Genomic DNA, 24,241 nt, shown 5'->3' with positions numbered 1-24,241 from the left:
AGGTTGTGGCCCAGTTTCAATGCCAAAGATGGAACTGTGAAGACCTCATCTTCATCTCGGAATCCTGAGGTATCTTTAACAGCCTTGATAACATGATAGAAGTTTGCAGGTATGAAAAAGTCTTTAATACTCTGTAGATGTCCCAGTTTCCTAGCACACACCAACAGCTTTCCAGCCTCACGCATTTTAGTTCTGATGTATTCGTGCTTGGTTTTGTTGCTCCCCATTTTGTTGCACAAGTGTTCTCCAAATTTGATGATACATGTATCAGTTTTAACCGCCTGTGTTACTTCATCTTGTGTCATGTCGCTGATCAGTTTTCATAATTTTTTTGTTACCCCTTCAGGAACAGGCTGTGCGTCAGCACAGAGTGCTTGAACTCTGGATCTACCTTGTTTTGTGACCTCGTACTTCTTAGCCAGGTTGCACCTTTTGCATATGCCTTCAAAGTGCTTTTCGTCTAAACAGCCCTTCGCAATTCAAACAGTGCATGTAGTCCTTGACATTCAAGTGTTTAGCTGTGAATTGCTGCCGTGGCACCAACACTCCTTTGCCAGCTTTTAGAACATGTGTGTTGTGTGCACGGTTCCCTTTATTCCTCAAAAGATCCAAATTAATCCTCCTTTCTTTAGAACCCTTTGGAAAAGAAAGAGCCTTTGCTACCTCCACCTCATTCTTATGAACTTGAGCCAAGTGTCTTGCCATTTTGCAGATTGGTTTGAAGCAGTAAAAGCAATACTGCTTTTTGTTGAACATTCTTTGGCCTTTTGCAGTCTTTTTCAGTTTCATCACTGAAACCTCTTGACTGCAGTCATTGTCTGAATGAGATGAGGAAGTACCAACATTCCCATCTAATGTCACATTGGGAGATGAGGGACTGGACGAAGGCTGTGGAAGGCTCTCTTCAGAACTGCTCTCAGATTCAGGCACGTAATCATCTTCGCTAATGTCAATGCTGCTAACTGTATCATCTGAAGTGGAAATGATGCTTAAGGATTTTTTGGTAAGCTGTAAATAAAAAACATAGCTTTAGTTAAACACCATAATCAAAGTGGATTTCTGTATGCAGGGTTGAATGGGAGTTCAGAGTATATCTAAGATTAAAATAAAATAAGCCTAAAAAAATGTACAATAAAACACTTTGTACCACCTTCACTTTTACAAACATAGGGGCCTTAATTAGTAGTAACTACTACATTCTAAAAAAAAAACAAACAAACAAAAAAAAAATGGACACACTGGACAAGCAAGCAGTATGGAGAGCGGGAGCAGCGCACGCCCATTGTGCTTTCAGACTGGCAGCATTTGCAACACACAGCTGAACTGTGACATGTGTACTGCAAATACAGAAGAGTATCGTCCATTCTAGGGCTGAAATGATTCCTCAATGATTCAAATCATTGAGGCAAAGTCATTTGCTTCAACACCTTGTTTAGTCCATTTAACTACACGCGGTCATGTTGCAGGAAGACACATTTTATGTCAGGATTAGGGGGGGGTAAAGTAATAAAAAGTAGCATTCCAAAAATTGTAGGGGGATCAGAGATGAATCATTAATTTGTTGATTTTAATAAAGACGCGGAACTTATTACATGGTAAAACGCAATGAATGAGTGTCATTCTTTAACTTTCAGCTCATTTCAAGATCTTCAGGATGCGACACTGCACATTTAAGTTTCTTTTGCGGCAGTTTGCACATCAGCTTAAGAGATACGAGCAACTCAATGAAGAAACCACAATGAATGGAGTTTGTACATGCATTACCATCTTGTAATGTGTATGCGAAATGTTTAATGGGACTTATATATATATATATATATATATACACTTGATATATCCGAAATACACCATTAAAATGTTAATAAAAGCTAATAGCGTAACAAATGGCAGAACGAGCTGTAACTGTGCGCGTGATGTGCAGCAGGTTCCTCACAATTCAATACGATAATGATTCATAGTCAGCGAAACAATACTTTCCAATACTTCAAAAAGGTCTGCAACCAAAATATGTAACATGAACATTTTTCAAAATTTCACATCCTGCATCCTGATAGTAAGTAGACATTGTATTTTAGGCTTATGTGCTAAAATGTTAAATGTCAAAAAACTAATAAACAGACATATGTACACATACATGTATATATTTTATAGGGGTTAAACAACTTCAGATTTTTTTAAGTTGACATTTACGTGATGAAATTTGAGTCGATTCGTCGCTGATGACATTAATGAACAAATAAGCCTGAGCTGTGATGCGAACACAGGTTTTTTTGTGCACAGGACAGCTGTAGCATACAAGACAGCAATACTCAACAGGTTATTACTCCTCCTAAATAACAGCTTTCAAAAATCTGTTCTTTTGTCTTTGGGTCGTTATATTTCTCACAGATTTCTGCTTGTTCTGAATCAGGTACAATAGAGAGCCATTGCATGTAAATTCCACCTTCTGTTAACATGGGCAGCGTAAAAAATATTCGCTGCTTACGCTCTGCCAACGCATGCGGTATGAACACAAGAAGCATTTTAAACATTATGTAAAATTAATGATACTAGGCTATTCATCATAAAATTGCTATAGAGTAGGCCTAATTAGGGAAAGTTGTTTACTATAATAGGTTATAAATTACCATAGTTGAGTATGATTTACTTATTGACTAGTGACAATAGTAAACAAAAATGCACTTGCATTTATCTGCACATTTACATACAGGAGCTTTCAGCATAGTGTTAATGTACACACACCTAAAGGAATTTTAGGAACACCTGTTCAATTTCTCATTAATACAATTATTTAATCAGCTTCAATGCATTTAGGGGTGTGGTCCTGGTCAACACAATCTCCTAAACTCCAAACTTAATGTCAGAATGGGAAATAAAGGTGATTTAAGCAATTTTGAGCGTGGCATGGTTGTTGGTGCCAGACGGGCCGGTCTGAGTATTTCACAATCTGCTCAGTTACTAGGATTTTCACACACAACCATTTCTAGGGTTTACAAAGAATGGTGTGAAAAGGGAAAAACATCCAGTATGCGGCAGTCCTGTGGGGGAAATGCCTTGTTGATGCTAGAGGTCAGAGGAGAATAGGCCGACTGATTCAAGCTGATAGAAGAGCAACTTTGACTGAAATAACCACTCGTTACAACCGAGGTATGCAGCAAAGCATTTGTGAAGCCACAACACACACAACCTTGAGGCGGATGGGCTACAACAGCAGAAGACCCCACCGGGTACCACTCATCTCCACTACAAATAGGAAAAAGAGGCTACAATTTGCAAGAGCTCACCAAAATTGGACAGTTGAAGACTGGAAAAATGTTGCCTGGTCTGATAAATCTCGATTTCTGTTGAGACATTCAGATGGTAGAGTCAGAATTTGGCGTAAACAGAATGAGAACATGGATCCATCATGCCTTGTTAAAACTGTGCAGGCTGGTGGTGGTGGTGTAATGGTGTGGGGGATGTTTTCTTGGCACACTTTAGGCCCCTTAGTGCCAATTGGGCATCATTTAAATACCACGGCCTACCTGAGCATTGTTTCTGACCATGTCCATCCCTTTATGACCACCATGTACCCATCCTCTGATGGCTACTTCCAGCAGGATAATGCACCATGTCACAAAGTTCGAATCATTTTAAATTGGTTTCTTGAACATGACAATGAGTTCACTGTACTAAAATGGCCCCCACTGTCACCAGATCTCAACCCAATAGAGCATCTTTGGGATGTGGTGAAACGGGAGCTTCGTGCCCTGGATGTGCATCCCACAAATCTCCATCAACTGCAAGATGCTATTCTATCAATATGGGCCAACATTTCTAAAGAATGCTTTCAGCAGCTTGTTGAATCAATGCTACGTAGAATTAAGGCAGTTCTGAAGGCCAAAACACAGTATTAGTATGGTGTTCCTAATAATCCTTTAGGTGAGTGTATAACTGGTCGTCTATTTTTAAGATATACACGTGCATAAAAAAAACTTCCAAAGCGTCATTGCCAAAAGTTTTTGCACAAACGTCAAAGATCTGTTTAAATGATTAAAACTACAGGCATAGCTTAACTTTAATGTTACTGTAATCATGTAAACTACCTATATACGGCATGTTATGCATGTGTGTTTGGGACAGAGGGGAACGACCGCATTTGCAGCAGATATACGCTGCCCACAATGAATCAAAGCAAGAGACATACTGGGGTCGGAGGAGAACACCGGAAAATATGACAGAATGGACAATATTCGTCTGTATTTGCAATACACTCGGCATGGATCAGCAGCGTGAGACAAACGCTGGCAGTGTGAATGCACCATGAGCGTTTGCGGCTCCCGCTCTCCACACACACACACACACAAACACACACACCTTTCGCCCTGTTGCCGCACTGCATGTGTCTGCAGTGTGAAACCGGTGTTACAGAGCAAACAAAGCACTGTTTTATTCAGCTTCTGTTTAAAGTACTCCCACACTTTTGAATGTCGCGGTCTGGCTTTATATGACACATTATCACTTTCACTGTGCCCGGAAGCAGAAGCTGCCATTATTCTAGAGAAATTTAAATAATGTGACGCGTCAACGCATTTCACGTACGTTGACATCGACTCGTTGTTGCAGCACTACTTACAAATACACTGTCTGTCCTCTTTAGCTCCGGCGATCACAGGCCCTTGGTGATAGAGAAGAACTGGTCAAATCAAGAATTACTGTCTCTGCATCACTGTCCGTGTCCTGGCAAAAGAGATAAATATAAATCAAACACATGTATGCGCAGATCAACAGTGGCTGCAAGGTATATACAGAAGTTGAATTTAAAACCTTTTACTACCCTTTTTTTTATACCTTCAAAATATTATTTTATACCAGCACAACTTCAAGCTGCAACTGTAGTGGCGTAAATGAATTATCTTTCCAAATGGAATAATATATTGCATCACAATGTAACACGGTCATTATAACTTAACATCAACACTGGACTCAAAAACCGCCCACAGAGAATAAAAATAAAGACAGAAGAGAAAGGAGACATCTTCATAGATCATTAGTTAGTAAGTCTGATGTGTGAGCAATTTAAAAAAGAATTGACCGTGAAGTAAGCATAGGTGTTATTAAAATAAATTTAGCTGATACATTTAAGTAAAGCAGAGGGATTAATCAAGATGTCACAATGTGCCTTTGTCCATAGTTTTTAATCAATGTCAAAAAGTAACAATTGCATAACAATGTTGGACATTTGAATGAACAGCTACGCATCAAAATTTGAACCAAATTTCCAAGTGGAAAATAAAAAGAGGAAAAATAAAACGTGGAAGCAACCAGATAATAATAAAGTGCAACTTTACACTGTAATTATGTAAGTATGTGACAGAATTCATTGCCTGTAACATTGGGCCTATGTTGAATGTCATTGGTTAATTCTGTTTTTGTCAGTGAAAACTTTATTAATTGACTGACTGATTGCATTATTAATATAATATGTCCTTACCAGATACTCTAATTTGTTAATATCTAATGTTGCTCAGTTTAAGCAAACTATGTCCCTCTGCAGCTAATTCTGAAAAGGCATTAGATACTAACAAATTATAGTCATCTTAATCATCTAACATTTTTGTAATAATCAGTAAAAGTTAAGTTGAAAGTAAGTACAGTGCACAGTATGAGTACACCTGACCACATCTGAACATATATATAAAAAAAAAAAAAAAAAAACTAAATGTAAGATATAAAAATTGATTTCTAAATTGAGTTTGATCATTCATGCTGTGTCCTGTAACTGCAACAGCAACCTTTCAGCGGGTTAAAGTGCTAAAAACACTTTATACTGTATTTCATAGAAAATATATTAACCACTCAAAACTGACAGTATGATAAAAAGCTTGCTTACTGATATGAACAAGTGATTTATCTATCATCCAAAGCCACATGAAGCAATATTAATTACATACAAATATTTAATGGACACTTGTCACATTTTCTCAAGTTCTCAGAACTGATATGATAGTGGCTCATTTCCCCCCAGTAGCTACAGCTAAATAAATAAAGCTTATATAGTATCTGGTAATGACATATTATATTAATAATGCAATCAATCAATCAATCAGTCAGTCAGTCAGTCAGTCAGTCAGTCAAAGTTTTCACTTGTATCCTGTCCTGGTGAAGCCATGTCTAATCATCCAACACAACTGAAAAACAGAATTACCCAATACATTTGAGGTCATAATGAAATAAGTAAAGTCCCGCCCCACGACTACCAAAAATAAAAAGTTTTACCGTGAGCAAAATAGAAGCTTGAGCGCGAGTGTGGGGAATGATGACGCACGTTGATTTGCATGCAGAGGAGATGTCATGGGCGCGTGCTGGTTTAAAATAAGCTTGCAAGCACCCGTTTCCTCGCGTGTAGATCTGTTCTCTCGCGGAAATGATTTATTGCGCACACAAGCATCAGTTGTGTGCTCGGTTATTAATGCCGTTAAAATGCCCCATGTTTTAATTACAGAATTGAAGCATATAAATAAACATATAAATAAATCTACACGAATTTTAGAAGAAAGGCCTGCACTTAACACAAATTGAAAATGTATGTAAAAAATTGGGCTCGAAAATGTAATACCTCATCCAATGACGTTTATTACTTTTTAATGCCCTTAATTTTGGCTAATTTCATTTACTACCTTTTACAAACCCCACGGACACCCTGGGCTGAGACTGCCAGCCACCAGCTCGCCACTGGCAGGTCACGTGATCTGCCAGAATCAGACTGCTAGCTGCCACCAGCCACTGACAGGTCACGTGACCACATCATATGGGATTTTGTGTAAAGGCGGCTCCTGCTAGCCAGTGTAAGTTTAAACCCCTACAGTCTCTCTGTCATCGCCTTTTGTGTTGTGCACACTGTAGCTCCACGAGATCTCTCTTTGTCTCTCTCAACAAATAATTATCATGAAAACATCTGTATAGATATTATAAAATGAATACTTACCACTGATTTCTTTGTAGACAATGACTGTTTCGTAGCATCTGAAGGCAGGAAATGTCCATATTTTCCATTGAATCCTCCTGGTCAGGTTGACAGTGTTTTGTCAAATTATTTTATTTATATATATATATATATATATATATATATATATATATATATATATATATATATATATATATATAAAATTTATTATTTTTAACATGCACAAACTTACCGAGGATTGTTTGCTGCACATCAACTGTAAGGCAAGGATGTCCTGCTTGAGGGGAGATTGGACCTGATCATCTGGGGTCTGGTGAGGCATGATTGGGCACTTGGTGTCTCCTCTGAACTTTCCTTAGCCTGAAATAAGTTAATATTTGATTTTATATTAATATTTAGTTTATACAGGCAATGTTTTTGTACTAATAATCCACTAGATTTCTATTCATTTTTAGGAGACACTCTTAACAGAATACAAGAACAATTTAACTACAATATTATACAGACTAATGAGTACAGTGATTTAGGCTACTTTAATTTCCATGCATGAAATTTCAACAAGAAAATAGGCCTACCTTCTGTCTCCTGGCACATTCATCATGATGCTTTCTCAGTCTTGTGATGCGACGTTCAAACCTGCCTTTGGTCTCCTTGCTAATCCTTTTGTTGGGTTTATTTGGTCTGTTAGAAAGGTGTAATATACTCAATAACTGTACACATACATCAAACAGTACACATGCTTTTACACAATGTCCAAACCGCAAGCCATCGTTGTCCCAGCTCATGAACTCACGGTATTACACGACAGGTGCGACATTCACCAAGATGCGGAAAATGGCTATCAAATTAAGTGAAAATATGTACTCTGTCGACACGGGATTTTATTGTCTTTTGGATCACGAATACGATGACTGACGAAATAATTAATGAGCCCTTGTTCCTATAACGTGCTGATACTGTAGTGCAGGCCTGAACTTGTGATTACCACCATCATTAACTTATCTCTCCAATGTTAAACTTTTCAATTATAAACAGGACACGTTTTTCTATTATTTTCCATCTGTTTTGAGGTAACATTAACGTTCAGAACAAGTGTCGTTAGGTTAATGCCCTCAAATAGGCCGTTAGACTAGCTATGTCCATTAAGTAGTAATGTGAAGACGATGTCCATTACTGTCTAAACTATAAATCACATTATATAATCAAGCAAATTCTTACCAAACTTAATTTAAGATGCAAACCAACAAGCTTGTTAGTTAGGCCTGCCTAAATCTATGTCCTTGCTACTTACAGCTAAATTACCTTTTAATTAAAAGCAATCGGTTTACTTGACGATATACCTCCTCATAGTACTAGTACGACTATAATTAGCCAGAATTAAGTTTACCATGGTATTTATGTTGTAAAACAAACAGTCTTACCTTTTTGTCCATGATGCGTCCATTAGAATGATGAGTCGTCACATGTCGTTGTCATCTCAAAATAGCTGTAAATGACTCCTGCATCTGCACTCCAATTAGTCTCTCCACATCGGACCAAACTTTTTACAAACTAAAATAGTGGCCGCAGCTGCGTGATGTTAATCTTAATAATTACGAAATATATATCCTTTAATAAAATTAACTATCTTCACAATGATGACTATATACTACTACTATTTCTACATTTTGTTTGAATGCATGTACTGAATTAAAAAAATGATTTATTAAATGGGGCAAAATATTTTTTCGTTTTATAAACTACCAATTTTGCCAAAATTATAAAATAAATAAATAAATAAAAACTAGTTTCACATGATGCATGTATATTAGAGGCCATATAATTTTAATATGTCGATAATCCTTTCATAATGATCTGAGCAAAATTAAAAGAAGGGGGGTAGTAATAGTAATTCCTTTGTTTTCAGCAGAACAAAGTAATGTATACAGGTTTGGAACTACGTGAGGCTGAGTAAATTATGAAACTATCCCTTTAAAAATACACACACAGTAGTTCCAGCATTGAACATAGAGGGTGCACTCTAAAACACAGTTTATACACACAAACACTTTTTGTTTGGTGAAACCTACCCCGTGGGGACCTGTGGCAGTTTCAGGGGTACCCTGCCAAACTTGTTAAATGGCTATTTCTATCATATGCAATGGATGTGCCTGGGTTCAGTTCCCCAAGGTTCAGGTCCCCACCGCGCATGAGGTCCCAACGGGTTTGTGTGCAGTCAGGTCCAAGTCCACACCGGGATATAAAAACAAGTACATACACACACACACACACACACACACACACACACACATTTCTAATTCTATCTGTTTTTATAGCTTAACAAGGACAACAGTTTATATCTGGAGATATTAATGGTTTCTATATTTTAAACTTGAATAATTCAAAGACTGAATCAGGGATTTCCATTGTTCTCTCTAAACACAATGCCACATGAAGTTTGAAGGACTTTAGTCATCGATTCTGCAGAAAGTTGGCCACTTCCCCACACAGTGTGCCTCAACATGCACTGACCCCATCCTGAAATTTAACCTGGCCAACCACTTTGTGGCCGAGTTGCTGTTGTTCCTAATTGCTTCCACGTTGTCATAATACCACTAGCTTTCAGAACAACCGTGAGAAATACAAAAAAAACAGAACATCAGTAACACTTTTGTTTTGTTACTGAAATGTTCTCCTGTGGGAAGAAATGTGGTTTTTAAAAAAATATTTTACCGCTTTCCAGTCTCCGCTTCCAAGGGCTTCAGGTTCTGCAGCAAGGCACTCCTGATAGTCTTTTTTTTACCTGGTACTTCATTCATCACCAAGAACCTTCTCAAATGCCTTTTAACTGCAGCACATTCCTCTGTTGCCCAGCTTCGTTTTGCAATAGGTTGTTTACCTGGGTAGGCAAAAAAAGAACATATTAACCCATTCTTGACTAACCACCAAAAATAGGCATGTAAGGTATTTTGTTCTGCAACATAATTTGCTGTGTAGACTGTGTGGGAGAGTGGTAGCTCAGTGGTTAAGGCTCTGGGTTACGGATCGAAAGGTCGTGGGTTCCCGAGATTTCCAAGCTGCCACTCTTAAGCCATTGAGCAAGGCCCTATAAACATTATAGTATTTATGCTGTAATTAAAAGAATCTTGATCATTATTATCGTTATTAAATTTTTCAACGCCAAAATTCAGATATAAACTTTTTGGAGTCTGTTGTTTTTTTATAAACTTGACATATGGATGATAAGAGAAATGTTTCTCAATATACATCCAGCCTATTAAATGAATGTGTAGCAAAAAGCACAATTACTAAATACATATTTACTTATAAAATGCACTGAAGAATAAATATGAAGTAGCAAAATAAATATATTTAAGTGATTTTTCATTATTCCAAATTTCCACCCATGATTTGAATATTTTTTCCTTGACGTACAGGAACAAAAAAAGAAAAAATTGGACAATGACAGTTATGTTTACTGGATTAGAAGGATTCAGGTGATTGATTCTGTATTTGTGCCTTCTAGGCATTTTATATAAACATCACTGGGGACAAAAGAGAGTGGAGTCCGGAAGGAACGGAACGCATAGAGTCCTGCATAAAACAATGAACACATACAATAACGGACAGGAAGTGAGTGTGAGTGAGGGGTTTATGTAGGAGCATACGCGTAAATTTCATTTAACAGTACGGGGGGACAATAAATATAAAATTTCTCATGAGCAATTTTTGAGGGGGGACACAAATAATACAGTCAAATTGTACTTATAAAGACACAGTGTCCCCACAGTGAAAAACTTTGCTTTTATCATTATTATTGTAGCATGGAGACTTTATGGTTATTTTTTCTCAGGTTCAATGACAAAGCAGATTTTTCTTCAAAAATATTTATTGCATTGTGTGTGTTGTTTACAGTTAAGCCATCAACATACAATAAAATTACTGTTATTGTGAAAAATATATATAAAAAAAGTAATGTTTTGTAACAAAATCAATTATTAAATAATCAATTTACAGTAACTGCTCTATGTATAAAAAACAACAAAAAAACCATCTGCAATTTAAAGCAAACTTACATTAATGAATAGACACTAAACAAAAGTACCAAATGTGTTTTTCCTGGTATCACTGGGCCCCACAAACTCTTGGCATATGTTGTTTATGTTAAGGTTGTCGAGCTTGTCTTTGTGCACATTGCAGACTACCAGACTGTTAAGTCTGTCTTGGCCCATAGTAGCCCTTAGCCACGTCTTTAGTCTCTGCAATGCACTGAAGCAACTCTCAAGCTTCACATGAGGACACTGGAACCACCAACAAAATTCTGACAAGGACCTCAACTTGGGTAAACATCCCACGCACCTCCACTGGCATTCCCCTTAGGACCTCTGCTGCCTCTCTACTGCTGCTATAGGAGAATTTCTAGTGAAAGAGAGGCAACTGTACTGCAAGAGTACCTCTGTGCAACTCTGGGTTAACAATACAGTCAAAAAAACATTCTCTAAGCTTTGCAGAGACTTTAGACTGTCTTGGTTAAAACGCTCACCAAACTGAACCTCCACACAATCCAATACTTTGAAGAACCCTGCCCTGTAATGGTCCACTGCTTTGCCAGCAAAACGCCTTGCATTTGCTGTCTCAATAGGGTCAACTAATTTCATGGAGTTTACCAATGATGTAGCTTTCTCAAATAATTCAAGATAGCTCTTGTCATTTCTCTTTCCCTGAAGGTAGGATCGTACACAATCTACTGCATCCTGCATACCAGAGACAGTCTGGGTCTTCTTCTTCAGTGATATGTTTAGGCACTCAAGTTCTCCAACAACAGCAGAAACAAGTGTAAGACCCAACACAGTCTTACTTTTACTAAAGTGCTCAAATAAGCCACTGGCAGTTGAAGCTGTCCTAGATGCACTTTTTGCCATCTCTTCTGGACTAACAGGGACCCGCTCATACTGCCCTAGCACAGCTATTATAGCAGAATTACGCACAGTCCACCTGGTTGGACATAGAGGTTTCAGTGTGGTGATGGGTTAATTTTCAGAGGTAACTATGTTTTCAAACATTCTCTTAAATTTTCCTGACTGGTTGAAATGGATGCCCAACTGATGGACCCAAGAAAGGCAGTCCCGGATTATTGGGGAGACTGAGCAGCCAGCCTGTATGATTAAATTGACAAAATGTGCCCCACAATGCACATAGAGGGCTGATGGCTGCTGCTTCCTCACTACTGCCTGTGCACCATTGTACTTTCCTGCCATGTTGGAGGCACCATCGTAACTTTGCCCACATGAAGCAGACATTGGCAGATTTAGCCTCAACAACACATCAGTAACCATTTTGGCAATGCCTTGGACTGTTGGCCAATAAACTCCTTGTGTGGTATAAGGTCATGGTCCACATAGCGCAGACAGACACTTTCCTGCTCAATACCAGAAATATCCTGGATGCCATCAACTATTACAGAAAGCTGAACAAGGGCTGGAGACCTAATCTCACTTGCAATCCCTCGGAATATTGTATTGCCCATAATGTTCAGGATTTCATTCTGCAATTTAGGGCTTACATATGCAGTGGCACGATCTGTTAACCATTTCAATAAAACTGGATCATCCTCTTCTGCCCTAAGTTTTATGAGCTGATACAGATTTCCACTTTCTTCAGTATGGCCTCTTAACGATTGTCCTTGCCTTGCCACATGCCGCATAGAGCTAACAATTTCTCAAGCAATGTCTTGCCACCTCCTGCTGTTTATGCCATGCACTAGATAACTGGGCGCTGACTGGGTTTGGCTGAGGTGCAGTGACAGTCACATAATGTCGGTGGGCTTGAGAGGTCTGGTGTGATGTAAATTTTTCAATGGCCTTCTTCCAATTTCTAAAGCGTGTACTAACGAAAGCAGCATCAGGTCTATGACCTAAAGAGGACTGGTTTGAAACACCTTTGTTGCAGTAAAAACATAAGACCCCTTTCACTGTTGGACTGTAATGTAGCCATGGAAAGTCTTGATACAATTTCTCTTGAAATGTCAATGACTTATTTGAAAGTATTTGTTTTTCGATACACTGGGGAGGTGGTTGGTAGGGCTTTGTGCAGGCACTAAGATGGAGACTAAAAACTGTGCTCCCTGTTCTGGTGCTGGCAATACCATCTCTTTGTTCTGCTGTCTCCGGCTCCATTCCTGGTTCTGAATCTGCCCCTTCCTCTACTCTCACTGTCGCAGAACAGACTGACTCCTGAAGCAGAAAAAATGCAGGAAAAGATGTTTTCCATACTCATAATAACTAACTTGTTTACATTACACTTGTTAAATTGACGGATCATACTGTAAATTAGTGAGCCTGTGATGTTCATCTGCTGGACAGCCACAACTCCGAAAACATTAAAGAAATGGTTCACCCCACAAAAAATTCTGTCATTATCCCTTCAATAAAAGCACAACACACTTACCTGACACTGTACATCTGATTGACCCTGCTCTACCTGTCCCTAAATAATTTTTGTCTCCTTAATTTTTGAATTGGGGGCATGTCCCCTCCGTTCCCCCGGGGATTTACGCCCATGAGTAGGAGCCGGGGATGAGTGTTTACGAGTCCCAGGTGTGTGTGATTGAAGCCGGGAGCTTTAATGAGAGAGCAGAGGCATGGCAGCCACCGAAGGGGGCGTGGCAGGTGGATACCTGACACAATCTTTTTCACTCTTCTAAACTCATCTCTTTTTCTTGATGACTTGGTCTTGTTTTGGACAGAGGAGGGAACTTCTGCCTGGGCACACTGGCACAGAAAATAGTTTACACAATACAAGATAGAAATGTTGGATACTATTTTAAAATGTTTTAAAAACAACATTGCAATTACTTAATAGTTTAATTATGCCATTTACCTAATAGTAATTGATTATTTATAATATTGATTAATAATAAGATACGTTATTAGTCATTACCAATCATCAAAAACTATCAAGTAATTATTAAGTCTTCTGTGTCCTGCCTCAATGACTATCGTCCCGTTGCACTCACACCCATCATGATGAAGTGCTTCGAGAGGCTTGTCATGAGGCACATAAAGACCCAGCTCCCACCCACACTGGACCCCATGCAGTTTGCGTATCGTCCAAACCGCTCCACGGACGATGCCATCTCCACAACCCTCCATCTGGCCCTCACCCATCTGGATAACAAGGACTCTTATGTAAGGATGCTGTTCATAGACTTCAGTTCAGCATTCAATACAATCATTCCCCAGCACCTGATCGAGAAGCTGAGCCTACTGGGCCTGAACACCTCTCTCTGCAACTGGATCCTGGACTTCCTGACCGAGAGACCTCAGTCAGTCCGGATCGGGAACAGCATCTCCAGCACCACCACACTGAGCACTGGAGCCCCTCAGGGCTGTGTGCTCAGTCCACTGCTGTTCACTCTGCTGACTCATGACTGTGCACCAATGCACAGCTCGAATCATATCATTAAGTTTGCTGATGACATGACCGTGGTGGGTCTAATCAGCAAGAACGGCGAGTCAGCATACAGAGAGGAGGTGCAACGGTTAACAGCCTGGTGTGGAGCCAACAACCTGTCTCTGAACGTGGACAAAACCAAAGAGATGGTTGTTGACTTCAGAAGAGCACAGAGTGACCATTCTCCACTGATCATCGATGGATCTTCAGTGGAGATCGTCAAGAGCACCAAATTCCTTGGTGTTCATCTGGCGGACAACCTCACCTGGTCACTTAACACCAGCTCCATCACCAAGAAAGCCCAGCAGCGTCTCTACTTCCTGAGAAGGCTGAGGAAAGCTCATCTCCCTCCCCCCATCCTGACCATGTTCTATAGAGGGACCATCGAGAGCATCCTGAGCAGCTGCATCACTGCCTGGTTTGGGAACTGCACCGTCTCGGATCGCAAGACCCTACAGAGGATAGTGAGGACAGCTGAGAAGATCATCGGAGTCTCTCTCCCCTCTATCATGGACATTTACACCACACACTGCATCCGCAAAGCACACAGCATTGTGGATGACCACACACACCCGTCACACACATACTTCACGCTCCTACCATCAGGAAAACGGTTCCGAAGCATTCGGGCCGTCACAACAAGACTGTGTAACAGTTTTTTCCCGCAAGCCGTCAGGCTCCTGAACAAACATCTGGACTGAACTCTCTCTCTCACACACACACGCGCACACACACACTTACACACACACACACACTTACACACAACTGAGTGACTGATCTGTACAACCGGACTCAACACACATACACTTCACTTCACACACCCAGGTTTCAGTACCATTCACACCTCTCATTATAGCAAAATGTTTACATGCCGTTTGTTGCTGATCTTCCGGGACTTGCTCTTTTTGCACAATATTCTGTCAATCCTTTGGTCACTGATCACTTTATTTTGATTGCTGCTATCATATTTTTATACTATTATAGAATTGCAAAATTCTGTTTACATTTCTGCTACTGTGCACCTTATCCTGTGACGACAGGTTTTACTGGCGGAGCTACTGCTATTTTTATATTTTGTGTATTGTCTTGCACTGTCTTGTGTTGTCTTTTGCACCGTCTTGTGTTGTCTTTTGCACTGTTTGCACCAGTTGCACACATGCACTTTATGTGGCGAGGATCTTAGTTCCTGGCCCTGTGTTCTTCTGTTCTGTGACTGTTGTTTTATGTTGTTTTATGTAGCACCTGGGTTCAGGAGAAACGTTGTTTCATTTCACTGTATACTGCATCAGCTATATATGGTTGAAATGACAATAAAAGCTTCTTGACTTGACTTGACTTTTGACTTGATTAAAAATCTTACTACAATCAACTATTAGTAGTTGACGGCTACTTTTCGATTTACTGCAGCTTTTTAATATGAAGTTTAAAATATGAAATTTTGTATTAACAAAGTGGCTTTAGAAAATAGGCTGGATGAAGATTATTTTGATGAATTACTTTTCTTCTTACTATAAAAGAAATCAATTTGCAGTGATCCAGAATATAGATTTTATAAGATTATAATTCAGTGTATTGCATGTATTACTATTTAATACACTGGTCACCAATCTACTTATTCCACTAACCTTTGATTTACTCTGATTTTGGGCAGAGTGTAGGTACCTTCTAGCAGGGGCAGCACTGTAGCCTCATCTCCTAATCCCTGTGCTTCTTGCATAACTACATTAGTAGGGAAACCTGCAGACAAAAACAAGGCACAAACAAAATTAATATGCAGTAGTAAGAATTATCATCCAATAACAGACCATTTAATCAATAACCAATAAAAAATAGATTTAAAAAAAGACACAAACCTTAAATAATATCTTGTGAATCCTCCTTGTCAACAGTCTCTAAAAGGGTAATTTATAGAATATCCTTATTCCAAAGCCAGAAGTACTTTAGTTATTTTCGCTATTTGAAGCATGCCTTCTGGAAGATAGTAGTGCTCTTTATGGACGTCAATGTTATGCCCAAAGAAATCTGCTAATTGATCGAGTTCATTGTTCTTGTGATTCAGAACGGTCGAGAGGGTTGCAATATGTTTCCTGAGCTTTGTAGAAGTTAAAACTCTTGGATTTTTTAGTTTTTTACATTCTCCCACAAACTCCTTGAGGCAAATGTAACCCCTGAAGCTGCTACGAGAATGTGGCAATGCAAATAAAATTATTTTTTCCTCAGAACCCCACATTCTTCTCGCTTCTTAGTCAACAGATCAAGCGATTCCCTCATGATTGGGGTGAAGAGAAGAGGAAATTTCCTTCCTCTCTATCCTAAAATGTTTGCACAGCTTCTGCTCCAGTGGTGTAAGAGCCAGGTTCTCCTCTTCTTGTGTTTCTGATGCGTCTCTAGATAAGTAAGCAGACAAGGAAATTCTGGATACTTCTCCTTCTCTCCGACGGTTGAAAAGGATAACTTGTGCCAGCGTCACTTTAGCGAGGTCTTTCCAGTTTGAGGGTGAAGTTTAGGATAATTAAGTATTGCTGCTGTTTTACAGATAAATGGAAATGAAGATTTTGAACATCCTGTGTTAATGGTAGCAGTTGAGGAGCATTCTATTTGGCTTGATTAAGCTGAGTTAGGGCCTGGCTCGCCATATAAAATTTCCAACTTTCTTTTAAAGCTGGATGAAATCATCAGCATCTTGGACAGTTTGTTTATCAAAACAGTTTGTTTATTTTCCTTGGACCCAAACTGGCTGGAAAATTTGAAGTGTGAGCTCTTTCTGGGAGACTTGCTTCTGCTCTTACCAGGAGACTTGCTTGCGCTCTGACCGGAAGACTTGCCTGTGCTCTTAATGGGAGACTTGCTTCTAGTCTGCGTAGCTATTTCCAAGTTGCTGTCACTGTCTGTGCTTTTGTCCTTGGGATTTGGAATATATTCCTTTCCACTATCCACACTTGAGTCATCTGATCCTACAAAGCTCATTTAAATCTAAATAAGATAAAAACAACAAATTACTCATGCAAATTGTTTGTTTTCTTACTTACTAACTGTTTTCTCAATAACTATATTGTGTGTAAGGATGGTGTGCATTCTACAAGGGACTGAGTAAAATTCATAGTACTCTCAGACTGTAAATTTAAAATAACTTAATTTTATTTTAATTGTATTACATTTAATTTATTGAACCTAATTTAAGTGTGTTAAATGATGAGCATAAAAAGGCACACTTTAGCATAAATCAACTAAAATATCTGGGGAAATATTACTGCAAGACTCAAAAAAGAAAAAAATTCAATAAAAGCCACAGAACACCACAGACGCTAAGTTTGCATGGTGCTATGCTTTAAGTTATAATATATATTAAAGAATAAAAATAAAGCTTACCGGACGGAAACAGTTTCGCCATTTTAGAATTCAAAGTGGAAATGTTCTCAGGATTGCCACTATTACTTGTATCGTACAACTTATCAAAGAAATAATTCTTTCTGCAAATAGTGAGTTACTTCAGTCTTTCAACTAATTATTGATATTAATAGTGTGAAGGGTCATACCAAAATGCTTTTGGTTCTTCTAAGCTTTAGAACATCATCATCTGTTTGCACACTGGTCTTTAACAGAATCTACTTCATCAGTATCATTATAAGCCCACTTATTTGTCACCTGAAATACAGAACAAAACTAAAAATGTACAATAAGCTAATAGTAATCATGAATGTGGAAATACATAGACAAAGTAAGCTCATGCAAAAACATTTCTGTGACTCGAGAACATGAGTTTATATAGTCTAATCTTTAATGAGCCACAGCTGTCGGCATTCAAGGGAGGCACGGGATAACGAGGCAGCGTGACTGCTACCGAGGGGGGCGTGGCAGAGTGAATACCTGACAGCTACCGAGGGGGGCGTGGCAGAGTGAATACCTGACACCAAGCCTGGCCAGCCTATACCATGATGAATCTGGTTGAATCCTGCTATTATTCTTGATAATTTAAAAAAAAAAAGGGTGGAAAGGACACAATTCGGTTATTAAACGTAATGTACCAAAAATTTTAAAGATAATGGTGGCAGACGAGGTAACAGTTGACAAACTGTTATATAGACTGTAAAAAAAAAAAGTGTATTAAAAGTCTGTTTTTCCTGTGACTTCCTGGAAAGGACTGTCTTTGTTTCTGCAGGCATAATGACATTCTTTAACATCACAACCCTGGATTCTGCATCTGGATAGTTAATTTCTGCAAACTTTCAGCTGAAATACTTTGCCATGCCTCCTGTAAAATTTGCCAAAGTGTTGTTCATCACAAATTAAAAATGTATTTCTTGTGGTAACTGGCCATGATAGATAACATTCCAGCCAACTGTTTTCTCTCTAAAAAATGATTACAGAGCTCGGTTCCAATAAGCCGCATTCCAGATGGAATAGCATGATGAAAATGTACGTTGGTATCCCCAACCCTCCATGCTCCAAAACCAGAACCCATTACAACTTCCATCTCCATGTTTGACTATGGAATTGAGACAGTCCACTATATTACATTTCCTGTTCTCTGTCTTACATAACATACAGCTGTTAAATACAAATATTTCACATTTGGACTATTCTGTCTACAGAACATGCTTTCAGCGATTCACTGTGAAATTCTTATGTGTTTGTGTTATTCACCTCTTTTGTTGAATTTAAACAAAAGGAACATGCATTCATCTAAAAAACATCAAGGCCTAGGTGTTTCCTGAATCTAAACAGGTACCATGTATAGAAAAACAAATTAATCTTATGTAATTTTTATGTTCTTATGTTTATTAACTGTTGTGGATGCATTCTTCACCTCCGTAAAGTGCCATTGAGCCTCTCCACCAATCCGTTGGTCTGAGGGTGGTATGGGGCACAAAGACTTATTTTTATGCCAAGCATTTTGCAGACCTCAGTGTTGATCTACAGAAGATATTTATTCATATTTATATAATATGTTAAAAACCGTTTTTTGTCATTTTATCTAAAAATGTTTACACAACAAAGAACATTCCATAAATAAAAATATTTGTGAAGCAGAATTTACTTACTGTGTTGACAAACTCTCTGCCTAGATCTGTCAAAATTCGTTTCAGCACTTCAAGTTGCTAAACAAATTTTTATATGGATTGTGTAACTTCTGCAGCAGACTTTGATTTAAGGGGATATGCCTGTGCCCATCTCGTGCAATAATCTATTATCACATATATACTGATTTTCCTGGTCAGATTCGGCCAACTTTCCAATTAAGTCCATTCCAACCAGTTCGAATGGAGTCTTGACCTGCAAAAACAGACATGAATTGAAAATGGTTATGATTATTAGGAAATTAAGATTTTACATATTTTATAAATATCAAGAAATAAAGTGTAAAAATTATTTTATTATATTATAATTTAATTTAAAAAGTTTGCTCTTCTTACCTTGATCAGTTTGCGGTCTGTTTTCAGCTTTATATCTTTCTTATGATTCTGGCACACTGTACACTGTGATACCTGGACATTTAAATTATATGAATTTCTTATTACTATATAATTAAAAAGGTATTGAATTTATGAAGTCAGTAAGGGAAATGTTGATACAGTGCATAAGCCTACCCATTTCTCTATGTCTGCTGACATGCCAGGCCAGTAGTTTGGATAGTACCGTATCCAAACAAATTGTCATCTGGGGGGAAAAAATTTATAATAATAATATAAATTATCATAATCGTAAGATCCTTTTTAATAAATAGTATGAAAAGTCAAACTCAATTAAATCCTTGTGCTTGCTGTTTTTTTTTATTTTATTCTAATACATCAACTTTGAGTACAAAATGTTCACTTGCCTAATACCTTATTTTCCGGACTATAAGCCGCTACTTTTTTCCCACGCTTCGAATCCTGCGGCTTAAACAACATAGCGGCTTATTTATGGATTTTTCCTGGGTTTTTCCCGGTTTCACAAACTTCAAGCCAAAAAACTGAACACCAAAACATTACACTAATGAAATTGCCGAACTGGTTCAGGTAAACCAATTAAACTCTTTATATTAAATCAGATGCGCTCCCACTGAATCGGGCCGCACCACTTCATAAATATGGATGCGGTTCCTCTGACGTTTGCCTGCCGCTCATTTGGACTGTCAACAGGAAATGAGAATTATTTGTCATGCTGAAAACAACCGGGCATTAAAAAACACTCTTCACCTGTGTTCTGAGCTGCACAGCATCGGGAGAAAAACTTCACCGATGGTGATTTTTAAACGCACGACGATGCCAAAAGAAAAACTCCCGAGAGAAATAATTGTGAAAGGAAGGAGGAAGACAGTGAACAATGACTTTCATGGTGGGCTACTGTTTAGTTACAAGCCGTTCTAACACGTTGAGTCTGGGTCTGCAGCTTATTTATGTTTAAAATAAAAATCTTTGTCAAATTCAGTGGGTGCGGCTTATACATGCGCTTAATAGTCCGGAAATTACGGTACTACAAACCTTTTTTTTTAATTAAGAATAAAGCCTTGGTCCAGTATGGAAAGTTCCCATTTTTTAACTGAAAAAAAACCCCTAACATTTTTAAACAGTAAAGAACTCAAAATAATTGGCTTCTTTAAAACAAGCATCAAATAAATAAAAGCAATGAAATAAAATAAAATAAAAAAACAACCTGCACTTAAAACCATCAATAGTGCCAACCAACAAAACACTTAAATTCCTTCCACGGGTTCTCCTAGTCCAACGCTGGCTCATATCATCCTCCTAGGGTCTAGAAAACATATATTTGTTGACAGATGATAGAGATGCTTTCTTCTTACCAAGATGGGTGTGCACAGTTTAACTGATCATCTGTCATTTTCTGTTATGTTTATTAATGCATGCCATTTTCGTAATGCTGGTTTTTACTTGATATGGTAGTGCCACAGGGGCAAAGTCATCAAATCCAAAGTGTTTGTGTTAAGGATCTTTGATAGCTGTTGCAATTTACAAAAGTAACACTGATGATAAATAATGGTGCACCTTTTATATATTTTACACATGTCGTCAACATTTAACATGTGATCTGTTCATTTATATAAATTACACTGTTAAAAGTACAGTATCCTATATTTAATAATATATTAAAAAATGTACTTGTGCCACTGCAGTGTCTACGCTGAGTGTTTATTTTTCAGTTATGTACAATAATGTAATAGAAGAAAGCAAAGTGACAATAAGCAACTTACCAACTAAAACCTCCATTTAAACTCAGAAATCCGGGTTAAAAGGGTCAGGACCTTCGGGTTCACTGCATTGCACTTTTTCTATTCCAGACGCTCAGTTTTGGAGCCCTTTTCAGGATTGATCTTAAATATGCACCTGTTTGTAAAGGAGTAGTACGAAATACAAAAATGTTTGATATCAACAAAACATCAACTCGCTGTAATACAAATAAAAAAAAACTGGGAAAAACAGAAGAATCTAGCTTAAAAAATATTCCCTATCACAAGAGACTTAGGGCACATTTACCTTTGAAGGAACTCCAGTGTGGACCCAAGTTCCACTGGGTAGTGCATGTTGAAAATGTAGTAGCAGATGAACATGCTAACCAATGCATCAGTGAAGCTTTTCAAATTTTCCATTATCACCACCTGGTCTGCTGCCACCATGAAAGCTGCTGCAGATACTGGACTCGTTCCTGTAGGGAAAAATAGTCACACAGGCAAATCCATTACTTTAAATGTTTCAGTTTTTGCATGTAATGCACACAAATACTATTGCCTCTAACTTATTACATACAATAATGCATGGTGTGGGTGGCAGTCTTTCAGTCTCCACCTCATTTGCAATGCATGCTTTGTCAACAATGTGGAACATTTTGTATGCTCCTCTTTGAAGTGTGAAAGTAGCATCAACACTGCCCCAGAGGGTCCACGACTAATTTGGATTTCAGCTCTGTCTTCTGCAGGCATAGCTAACTTCTTAATTGGACGAGACTGTAAGTAGTCAAGAACCTTTGAAAATGTAGTTGTCATGAAAAATGCCTTGTTTAGATGGACACCAGTTAAAAGTTTGAAGTGTTTCTTCATGCCAACAAGTGAGAATAGGTACGGCCATTCTTCTTTAAGGAGCTGTGTGTCTTTACCAGATTCTCTGAGATACCAAGGTGTCTGACATTAACGTCTTAATGTTTTTCATTCCTGTCATTTGTCATGAACATTTCTTGCATCTCTTTTTTTTCCCATCATCTGCACATCCATATTGACAGGCACAGATTCCAATATAATACAGCCATAGAAATCTTTTCGTTTCTTCTTATTTTCTGAAACAGTGCTTGTATCATCTGCAGAAGTACTGTTGCGCTTCAGCACTTTATTTCGCTTGTAATTATCAACTCTGCACTGAAGTTGTTTTGTGAAATGGGGGTGGGGCGGGGGGAAGGGGTGTTATGGGGAGTTATGCATCACTAGAATGAATATGGAGAACAATAATGAATTCCACTATATTATTCAGCAATTTATTACCGAATAACAATAATTCAAATGTTTTCCGAATTCACACACACTTTCATACATAATGTTAACATAATGAATAAAATAAAAATATATACACAATTAACAGTCTTAAGCATCCACATCTGACTACATTATATTAGCCTTAATTAATAAATAACTTTTAGGGTAGTTTTAAAAATAGCAGTCAAGAGAATAGCGAAGGCAAAAGCATTTGAATAGCTTTTTTTAAGTACTGTAAATGAGTCTTTTATGAACAGTTAATGGCGCATGCAACTGTTTCTTTGCAGCACGAGGGCACTGTTCTCCACGCGCGTTCAAGGTAACGTGCACAGCGCTAAGCGCGTTCTCGCAACAACATTTAATGAACAGGGGATGCCGATGTTTGCATTTACGCTGTTTGCGTAGCGAACTTCTCTAGACGATCTATTTTAAGCTGCATTTTAGCAACAGCGCCCTCTATGGTCACAACATACGATGGTCACAGAATCTGGTGTGCCATTAAACCGGTCCGTGGCGCAAAAAAAAGGTTGGGGACCTCTGATTTACTGCATCACGAAACTGCTACCTTGCACTTCTAAAGGTTCTAAACACAACTTTTTGACCTTAATAAACAGTTTTTGTTCCGTAAATTTAAGCATTGTTCCCATCTATATTAATGAACTGTTCTACTTACCGAGTGGAAAATCGCAATGGACCTTGGGATCTCCATACAACGACGTCATCGCCACTGATTAATTGATTTATTAATCAATGAATTAAAAAGTCGCAATAAATAAATAAATAAATAAATAAAGCAATCAATGTGGTGAGTGAAGACATGCAGGTAGTTGGCGTGAAAGAGGCAGATGTAGAGTGCAGGGTGGAGTGGAGCCTGATGATCCGCTCTAGCGACCCCTAACGGGAGCAGCCGAAACAAGGAGAAATATATAATTAATAGGTTGATTGCATCCCACTGCGCTGATTATTCACTGATTAACCAAACATATTTACAACACATTAAATACATTTATCAACATCAACAAGACTCCGAAAAAAAATACCAGTATTAGAGTGAGTTCTAGAAAGGTGACTTGGTGAACCTTTGCCTGTCTCTCATTTTTCCAGTTAGTTTGTTAGTGTTTAATGCATATTTTGTTTGTAAAGTGTTATTTATGTTCTGTTCCCCTTTCCCCCCAGATAACCATGGTTGATAAATGGTCAGTAGATAACACGTCATTTCAACTAAGTATAACTTTTTGTTTAGATCAGGCAAGTTTGCTGGCCAATCAAGCACATAAATACCATGGTCCTTAAACCAGGTATTAGTCTTTTTGGCAGTGTGGGCAGGTGCCAAGTCCTGTTGGAAATTGAAATCAGCATCTCCATAAAGCTGGTCAGCAGAGGGAAGCATGAAGTGCTCTAAC

At 38.3% G+C, this 24,241-nt stretch overlaps 1 long non-coding RNA gene across 6 annotated transcripts; it reads right to left on the bottom strand.

Moving 5' to 3' along the window:
- Positions 1-290: 290 nt before the first annotated feature.
- Positions 291-23,690, bottom strand: LOC124382894. 6 transcript variants are annotated; one of them, XR_006925138.1, is made up of 16 exons: positions 23,512-23,690; positions 21,853-22,021; positions 21,570-21,702; positions 21,014-21,112; positions 19,966-20,035; positions 19,792-19,863; positions 19,420-19,651; positions 19,185-19,291; positions 17,914-18,022; positions 16,231-17,350; positions 16,003-16,114; positions 7,522-9,824; positions 7,179-7,306; positions 6,968-7,044; positions 4,616-4,719; positions 291-1,008 (listed from the first exon to the last, which is right to left on the bottom strand). It is a non-coding gene; the product is annotated as an uncharacterized LOC124382894 (long non-coding RNA). The 6 variants fall into 6 exon arrangements; XR_006925140.1 differs by lacking the exon at positions 21,014-21,112 and having other exon boundaries at positions 7,522-7,627; positions 8,368-9,824; XR_006925141.1 differs by lacking the exon at positions 21,014-21,112 and having other exon boundaries at positions 7,522-9,096; positions 9,659-9,824.
- Between the last annotated feature and the right edge of the window lie 551 nt (positions 23,691-24,241).

This window comes from Silurus meridionalis, chromosome 3, assembly GCF_014805685.1.
Source record: "Silurus meridionalis isolate SWU-2019-XX chromosome 3, ASM1480568v1, whole genome shotgun sequence".
Taxonomy (NCBI): Eukaryota; Metazoa; Chordata; class Actinopteri; order Siluriformes; family Siluridae; genus Silurus; species Silurus meridionalis.
This window is presented reverse-complemented; position numbering and strand designations above follow the sequence as displayed.